Here is a 7,564-nt window from a genome sequence, read left to right as displayed (position 1 = left end):
AGCTGTTCAGAAAGAGACAACAAGAACGCTCACAGTGAAATCTTCCCATTGCAAGTTCAGTCTCCTGGATGAAGTGGCAGGACTGAACATGAAGCAACCTTTCACGTCATTCAGTTCTCCAGAAGATCTCAGCTTCTGAGACTGAACCCTGATGTAGTATTGGCTCCCTCTTTCTGAAGAGTTACATTCTCCTACTTGTTAGCGTTGTCTTCAGATGAAGCAAAACAGAACAAGTCAAGGGTGAGGGGTGACAAAACAGGGAATCAGGGGTACAGTCTCACAGGTGAAGCAGCTGAGAGTTTTCAGAAAGGTTATCTATTCTATAAAGCCAGCATTTCCTCTGAAAATCACTCATTGATTTTATTCCTGCCTCTCCATCCTTCAAGCCACAGATGTCCCTGTGTGTTTAAACTGTGTATATTCTATAAGTCCCTGCATGCATCCCTCCATTCTGTTGATTCTTATGGGAAAATTCACTATCCACGCTATAATGTAACAGCTGAACTTTTCAAGAATGCATCTGTGTTGAATAGCAGGGTATTTCTGAGAACATTCTTCTAAAAAAACACAATTGTATGAATGATCACAGGAAGCAAAATGAAACAGTCCTAAGAAACACTCCTGGAATATATGCAGAATTTGTTGAGCTGTACTGTGGAAATGAAATGGTTGATTTTCAGAGTCTCACAAAATATGCAGGTTGGTGGAGTCATTCAGACAAGTGTGTCTAGACAAGAAGTCTTGACATCTGGCTGCAAGCCCCTGCAAGACAAACTTTGCCTGTCTCCTGCTGCAGACAAATCACTTGCATTTGCTGTTCCTACTCAGCTCTTTCCTTCCTAAGCTGTGAACTCCCAGTGGCAGGAGCTGTCTTCTGAGATGGGTTTCTCTCCTTAGAGATGTGTAGCACCATGGAGGGGAGGAGGCAGAATCTCATGACGTCTTGTGTTTGTGGACGTCACTGCAATACTTCACTGAATACTTAGTTGGAAATGAAGGAGTGAAACTCTCAAAGGCTAGTAAATAGGTGTTGGCTAGGAAAAATGAAAAAAAAAAAAAAGCTGACCTTATCCTGTGAGACCTATAGTGTTCGTGTGCCTCTAAAGTTCATCCTATTACTTCACAGTGTTAGGTTTATGGTTGGACTCGATGATCTTAAAGGTCTTTTCCAACCTAAATGATTCTATGATTCTATAATTCTCTTACTGAATGATCTGTTACTGTATAGGCACTGCAGAGGAAAGCCAGGGACAGAGACAGCTCTTTATGTGATCTTCCTAAAGCCTTAAATTGATATATTTTTGTCACAGAATTTTAGAATACAAAAGCAAGGTCTGTGGTCTTAAAAATAAAAATCCACATCCAGAATTAATCCGCACACACACATAGATGTAAGGATCCATATATATCATGACCTGGTTTTTTTCAAGGAAAGTAATTTTCAAGTTGTCTTGATCACAGTGTTATTGTTTGACACCTATGTTAAACATCCTTTAACTCCTGCTGTGATCTGGGTCAAATACCTTAACCTTTCTGCCTCAGTTTCCTCATCTGTAAGATAGGGATTGATGTACACACCTACCTCACAGCACTCCTTGAAAGTTACTGTTGGCACCGTGCTTTGAAGATATATATTATACAAATGCCAAGCTCTATTACTGATCAGAATGAAATATGAGTGCCCTCTAGCATAAATACATGGTGCTGTAATGCCTTAATGTTCTAAACCTATCCAGGGCTTGTGTGTGCTGCAACAATTAGCTTCAATTATTCCACCTCAGTTAACCTAGTCAAGGTTATAAAGCAACGTGTGACTGAATGGGATGATTAGATTAGCTGCAGATGGGTTGCAGATGGAATCTGTGGCTGCACAGATGTCATGGCACTAGTTTAATAATCCCAGCAACAAAGCTACAATGAAGAACTAGTGCCAGCTATTTCAAATTTAAAGCATTCTTTAAGTCAAGTCGTATGGATGCCTTATTAAGGATAACACTTAATTCATACCTTGAGCCAACACTGTGGGGAACACAAGCACCTAGATATTCAGATGGCTTCTAAAGGGCTAAGTTTTCATGAGCTGAACCCCGTGCTTTACTTATAAATCTGGATGCCTCAGCTGAAGCAGAGGAAGTTGTCATTTCTTGCAAAATTTATTTTGTGCTCAACTTGCAACAAACATGGCAGTTACTAATGTGTTTTAGTCATCTTCAGATCACTTGTCTTTGGTGGCTTCTAGCCAATATTCATTAAGCATAATGGCAACTTTCACAAATGTTTGAGAGCTATGGCTACAGATCTGGTATAACACTAATTAAAAAAACCACATTAATAAGACACTTAAAGACAGATCTTTTTTTTTGCTTCACTGTATTGTATAAACCTGCTTTAAACTGTGAACTCCTCATCTGTTCCCCTTGTTTCTGTTGTGTCAGGTTTCACTGCAGTCACAGTTCTTGGGCAGATTTTCCACCTCTGGTAGATGGTGGACAGAATTTGGCCAATTTCTAGACTAAGGACTATACGAGGTATAAGTTCTAAAGTCGTACATATTTACACCGTAAGAATTAGAACAGTATCATGACGAATTAGGTCTCCTTAGGAGCTTACATAATTCCAAATGTTCATTTTTATTTGTACTGAAGTGATAAGGATCTGTCAAGTCTCTTTCTATAACGCAATAAATGTGTGAACGCCACCTGGGTATCTAGCAAACGGAGCCTTTTTAGAAGGGGTTGTCGTAGGCAGGCCAGAATAAAAGCTTTAATTTAGAATTAATGAGCTCAGTTTGTGCCAATACCCTTTCAGGAACAAATGTAAAATTTAATTATACTGTGTCAGTCCCTAACAGGTTGGATTTCCTCGTTGTTTATTGATACGTTCTGTGCTATGTCTTCTTTGCAGGTCATTAGGGACCAGGCATCTTAATTGCATGGCCATTTCAAAATGAAACATTTTCCCCTTCTGTTTGCAATAAGTAATAAAAGACACAAGTCTCTATTGCCTTCCAAGTGGCAAAGATACTGCAAAGTGGATTTAAAATTCATTTTCATTCTAGTTCTCCATAAACGCCCCTCTGGGTGTCCCAGCACCTAGAACCACAAGCTGATGTGCAGGTGAGGTGCCGGGCATGAGGAATCAGCCCGAAACACTCACGAAAAATCGTGGTTGAGCATCTCCACCGCAAGGCTTCATTTACCAACTCAGCCACAACACCAGTAATGACAGGATGTCTTTCATTTTCCATCTTTGAAGCTCCATACAAAAAAAATCTCATGATCCTAAATACCTTGGGAAGCATATACATATTACTGATAGGAAAATGGATGGAGTGAAAGGTAAATATTACTCTATTATTCCAGAAAGATCATAATTTATTTGACCAAGTTGAGCTTTCAACAGAAAGCCATTTGGACTCTGAAAATCAGGCTTTGTTCTTCTCATGCACCATTTTTTTAGATCATATATTTTCATTGAACTTTTCTATTCAGGAATAGTTGTTCCCAACAGTACCTTGTGTATGCAGCTTGAATTGTTGTACATCAATATTTTATCTTCAGACCTTTTTTTTGGCTTCTATTTTAACCTACCTGACCGTATAAAAGGGGGAGGGAGGGAGGGGGGGAGGGAGGGAGAAGGTACATGTTTAAATAGCAGTTTTGTTTTACTTCTTAAAACAGCTTGTCTAGCTGGATGAAGTGAAATTGGTAAATACATATGGGAAATGCAATTTTATGTCAATTGCCAGGAAACAATCAATGAAAATATATTTTACTGCATCAATATTTATGCATGTGACCACAGGTTCTATTGTAATAAAAGATATTTCTGACAAAACATGGAATATGAGTGTTTTGTAAAATTAATTCATTAACCAAAGTAAGCACATACAAATAGCCACAAGCTAATTCAGCTTTCCTCCTACGTAGCCAATCTCTGAGAGAGAGAGAGATATTTTAATAGTTTCATTTAGACTGTTTACTTTCTGTACAACCTCTCTTTTAAACCATCCAGGTTAGTGTTTGACATTGATTAAAGGGTTACATGTCTGAGACAGAAACTTTCCACCTTTTCTCCCTTCATCATCCTATTTGATATGCAATTCCAGATGCAGCTTTTATGGCTCCAGCTCTTCAAAGAACCTCAGTTCAAAGTCTGATTTTACAGGCAGAATTTTTGCCTCACAAATAGATGCATCATCAGTTTAGGGGCTCATTATTAACCACACACTCAATTCTTGGAAGTCTGGCTGGGTAATAAATGGCCTACATTTGCAAATTGGGCAGCTGCATGTCTAGGATGTAGTAACTGTGTTTGTCTTCAGCTGTCAGGGCAAGCTGGTACCTGCAGCAATGTTACACACTTGACCTTTCATGATTCCCTAGAAATATTATATTGCTTTATTAATTAAAGAAAAAAAAAAAAGAGGTGCTTGCCTGCAGTATGACTCTAGTATTTATTTTACAGTTTTTAGCTTTTCTGCAACAACAACAAGAAACTTAACATTCTGGTTTCATTGCCTTTTTTCATAATGCAACCTGACATTCTCACACCCTATGGCTGGAGGTGCTGCACGACCCACAGCCAAATCCCCAGCATTGAGTGACACTGCTGCAGCTACACTGACCAATCCGCTCATAACGAGGAAATATCTTTGATTGCACAATTCGGGAATACTCATTTCCTGAAAATCATCTCCTTCACAGTTGCAGTGCATCAGCTGCCTAATTAAGATTGGAATCTCTGTGTTTTATGTTTCAAATGAAGTAATAATAGTTTACAAAGATAAGATATTGAACGGAGCAAAGCCACAGCACGCGACTCCCTAGAGTGGAAGCTAAGCAAATGAACATCTCCTGGTAGGCTTCTCTGCATGTAGTAGCGGGAGAAAGTTGTTCTAGTCTGATATTTGCCTGGTTTCTTCCAGGAAACAAGCTTTCAGTTAAGCCGTAGTAGCTCAATTCCACAGCAACTGGTAATATTTGCACCTGGCATCTACGGAGTTCAAGTAAGTAGTTTTAAAAGACAAGCTACAATTTCTTTCAGAAATGGCATCTTTTTAAAGGTTTAAAAGTCAGAGGTGCCTAAATATTTTCTCAGGTACATAAAAGGTAATTTTGAGTATCTAGCTCCCATGCTAATCTATCCATGTATCTTCTGGTTTTGTGAATTCATGCCTTTGGCTTTCACAAACCATGCAAGGAAAGGGCCACTGCAAGGTGTTCCTTTAACAGAGACACTTCAGCCACATCCAAAGTCCTGCGAAGGAGATGAACATACTGAATGGGGAGGCAAGGAATGCAACCAGAGTCAGGGTGGACAGAAGCATCTGGGACTAATCCAGGACCAATTCAAGAAGCACTCAAGGGCAATGAAAGATGCTCGACAAGTTCCTCAGCAAGATGCAGAAATTGCTCAGTGAAAATCTGACGCAGTGTTAAGCTTTTATCACTTCGAGGTCTATGAATTTTCTAGGGCACAAAGAGCTATGTTTTTGCCTTGTGTGCCTTGAAATTTGCTTCTTTACTGGCTACCTTGCCAAAAATGCCTAGTTTCTTCCAGGAATTCTCTCTCTTTGGCCTTTGGTAACATCTCCTCTCCCTGTCTTGACACTTTGGTGAGGAGCTTTTACCAGAGTAATTAGGACTGAGGCTGTTGTGGTTTAACCCCAGCTGGCAACTAAGCACCACACAGCCGCTTACTCACTCCTACCCCACAGCGGGATGGAGGAAGAGAATTGGAAGGGTAAAAGTGAGAAAACTTGTGGCTTGAGATAAGAACAGTTTAATAATTGAAATATAATAATAATAATATTGTAATGAAAAGGAAAATAACAAAGAGAGAGAAATAAAACCCAAGAAAGACAAGTGATGCAAATTAAAACAACTGCTCAACACCAACCAACCGATTCCCAGCCAGTCCCTGAGCAGTGGCCTCCCAGCCAACCTTCCCCCTAGTTCATTGCTGAGCATGATGTCATATGGTATGGAACATCCCTTTGGTCAGTTGGGGTCAGCTGTCCTGGCTGTGTCTCCTCTGAACTTTTTGTGCACCCCCAGCCTACTCGCTGGCAGGGCGGTGTGAGGAGCAGAAAAGGCCTTGACTCTGTGTACGCACTGCTCAGCAATAACACAAACATCCCTGTGCTATCAACACTGTTTCCAGCACAAATCCAGAACATAGCCCCATAGTAGCTACTATGAAGAAAAATTAACTCCATCCCAGCCAAAACCAGCACAGAGGCTTATCCAGATCTTGCCTCCAAGGGCCTCTTGTCATCCTGCATTAACATTTCTGATCACCAGTGACAGTCGATACCACTGCAACACATGGCTGATAAAGACAAAAGATACTTTAAACCATCCATAAACCAGTCTGCAGGCAAAGCGTGCTAATGTGCCTTGTTTGAGCGTAGCTCGCATTTGAATAAACTAAAAAAGTTAGAAACCTGACAGAAGCTAAAAAGAGAAGTTTCCAAAAGGCAGCTGCCCCTGGAAGTCTGTGTCTGCTGCTGGGCAATACACAGGTAATGGGTATTTAAGGCTTCATGTGAGCCAGGTTAACATGTCAATTCCACCCTGGGGATTTTAACTCTGGGAGGAGAACCTTGATTCCACACCTGAGGGTGGTGCAGAGGTCAGAAAACATAGCACACAGCTAGCATGGAGGGGGAAGCAGCAGTATTAAATATACCATGTTATTTTATGAATTTCTTCAATTTTCCCTGACAAAAACGATATATTGACAGACGCAGACTATTTGACAGGACCCTGTATCTTCCCTGGGAACTGTGTGCATAAAAGGTGTTATTTCCAGACAGAAGTAAATCTCTGAGAGGCCAGTTATAGCATATATTGTGAAGCCCAGAGAGACATGTCAAACCACTGATTGATTGTTAAAGAGCACCTTATTTCCCTGTTTGCTGATGGCTATGTGTTTATTATGCAACGGGAGGCTCTGTACATGACAGCAACTACACAGCTATTTAGCCTGGATGTGTCTTCAAATTTTGGAGCCCTTTATAATGAAAACACAAAGGGAAGCTGTGGGGATTTTTTATACCTGTCGTGGTGGAGTGAACCCTTCCTGGCATCTCATTGTGCTTGGAGGAAAAACATAGTTTAGACTTTGCTTTAGTTTAGACTTTGCTTTAGTTGCATCTGCTAGATAAAAAAGAAACAGGAGTTACAACCTATTGTTTTTCCCATTAAATAAACTTGTTGTTAGCTTATTTGGTCAATTAGCTCATAAAGCACAGCTTTTTATAAAGCATAAATTTCTCATTTCTTTAGCTGGGAACAATAGATTTCTTTTCCTAAAAGGTAGCCTGAATTGGTTAAATAGGCCAGGGGGAAAGGTATCTTCCACCAAAGCATTGCAATGCGAAGAGGGGTTAATAAATGAGGAGATCATCCCACTCTCTTTAGATATTTTGTAAACAGGATGTATATAATCCATAAGCTATGTGGGGGGATCCATGCATCCTCGGCAGATGAAATCCTAAGGCCTGGACTGTACAAGTAGCCAACATGAATAATAAACGTTTACGGTAATACACCTTTTC

The sequence above is a fragment of the Gymnogyps californianus genome, chromosome 1 (assembly GCF_018139145.2).
Source record: "Gymnogyps californianus isolate 813 chromosome 1, ASM1813914v2, whole genome shotgun sequence".
NCBI classification, from domain to species: domain Eukaryota; kingdom Metazoa; phylum Chordata; class Aves; order Accipitriformes; family Cathartidae; genus Gymnogyps; species Gymnogyps californianus.
This window is presented reverse-complemented; position numbering follows the sequence as displayed.